The sequence below is a fragment of the Austrofundulus limnaeus genome, unplaced genomic scaffold (assembly GCF_001266775.1).
Source record: "Austrofundulus limnaeus strain Quisiro unplaced genomic scaffold, Austrofundulus_limnaeus-1.0 Scaffold132, whole genome shotgun sequence".
In the NCBI taxonomy this organism is placed as follows: domain Eukaryota; kingdom Metazoa; phylum Chordata; class Actinopteri; order Cyprinodontiformes; family Rivulidae; genus Austrofundulus; species Austrofundulus limnaeus.
In genome coordinates, this window is record NW_013952534.1 from 399235 (window position 1) to 401532 (window position 2298).

Genomic DNA, 2298 nt, shown 5'->3' on the forward strand with positions numbered 1-2298 from the left:
AGAGAAGTCAGCTTAATTTTTGACTAGCATTTTACACTCAGAAAGGAAGGTGAATAATGAAAATGTGTTAGACATTTTTTAACATTTTATTTTACWTTTAAAGCCCCCAGTAGTTTCTCATTGGGTCACAGCAGTTGAATGAAAATTACATGATTTCTGTACAAAATACACRAAATTACAAAATATAAAAATAAAAAATTACAAAATTAAATAAATAAATAAAAAACAGGTGAATTTTCAGTTGCAGACTCACTGAATTTTGAGAATTTGCAACCAAGTGATCAGCAAGCTATGTGGGCCACATTTTGCTCAGCCTGTTTTTGTGTTCACTGTTTAGAATACACAAACAAGACCTTGATCTGAGAATTTCTACAAATATTTCAGGACATCATCAAACACATTTAAACTAGGGATGCACTGATATGAACATTTCGACGATGATATAGATATCTGACATTATTGCTGTTATGGATGGTAAATGGTAAATGGACTGTACTTATATAGTGCCTTTCTATCCATCCAGGACACTCAAAGCACTTCACACTGCAGACATTCACCCATGCACACACACACATTCACACACTGATGATGGCAAACTACAATTGTAGCCACAGCTGCCCTGGGGCGCACTGACAGAGGCGAGGCTGCCGTACACAGGCGCCAGCGGACCCTCTGACCACCATCAGTTATGATTGATAACAATGAGCAGACCTTTGACATGGCTCTCTACTTCAATTAATCCTGGCTGCGCAGCGTCACTATCTTTATCATGATCAAACAGATACCACTCGACCAACTAGCTCCACTCCCAAAACAGTAACACAAAGCTAAAAAAGTGGGAAATCAATATCGGCCCAGTTTTACTTATCGGACTAATATTCTAAAAAATGGTAAATGGCTTGAACTTATGGCCCCTTATCAAGTCCACATGGACTCTAAGGTGCTTTACACTTCAGGCATTCACCCATTGACACACTGATGGTGGTAAGCTACACTGTAGCCACAGCCGCCCTGGGGCACACGGCTGTCATGAACCTCTGACCAACATCAGTAGGCAAGGCGGGTGAAGATTAGGTTTTTTCCTACTTTTATATTTTTTACTTTAGCTTTTAGCTAGAATTTAACAATTATTTAACTTTTAGGCAAATTTTAGCTTGAATTCTGCTACTTTAGCAAGTATTTTGCTATTTTTAGTGAACATTTAGCTGTTTTTAGCAAATATTTTTTTTCTACTTACTGTTAGCTTTCACCTACCATTCAGTTACYTTTAGCTTTTAGCTAGCCTTTTGCCACATTTAACTTTAAAGTGCCTGTGACATCAAATTTTTGTCAYAAAWTTGAATGCATTTTTGGAGAGATAATATTGAYAATATATTGCAAAAAAGATTTCACACAGCTGAGATAAACAGTTGTTGAGATATTTGCATGTAGAGCAACAGGAAGTGATGTCAAAGGGGAATGTCTGCATGTGAACAGAGGCCAACAACACAGAGTGTGGAGAAGAATATATTACTTTTAGATTATATCAGAGAGATGAAGATTCAAAGTTCAAATAATATTGTTTTAATAGACAAAGACCAGGGAGTTTCCTTTCTTAATGAGTTCTCCTTTTATGTCACATCCTGCTGCACATCYGGCTGAGCCAAATTTGAAAGAAAATATACTGGTTATGTGGCTCAATGGGTAAAATCATCAAGTTTCTTAAATAAAAATGTCTTTTTTGTTTTTTGTATTTGAAGGATATGCACATCACAGGTACTTTAAGTCTTCTGTTAGGTTTACTAACTCAGTTTCAGCTTCTTCAGCAGACTCACTCAGTTAATATTTTTCTGTCTGTGTCTGTGTTTAGGGTTAATATTTACAGTCACAACTCAGACTGAATAAAAAACTTTGATTCTTACTTTGACTTTTTATTCTATTACAGAAAATATAACCTTTATATACATATAGAGATATWCAGTATCTCGTGTTTTGGCTTTRTACATTTTCCTGTATTTTTAGGCTAAGAAAGTAAAAAAAAAYMRRWWAAMMWKRAMMRRAWAAAAAAMWMMKMMRWYAWGATTTATGTTATGTTGTTCAGTTCTTCATGCAAAGATAAAATCTTGGTTAAAAATGCACTGTTCTCTGGAACAAGTGAGGCCTTGAAAGGCAATGAAGAATGTTGCTGTAAAACCTCTGCTGGACCGTATTGTAATATTGCTGAACGCTGACCTCTGCATCTTGTTTTAACAAGCTTCACCTGGCATTTGTCCTGATGCATCTCAGTAATCCAGGTAAAAAAATCTAAAAGAAAAAAAT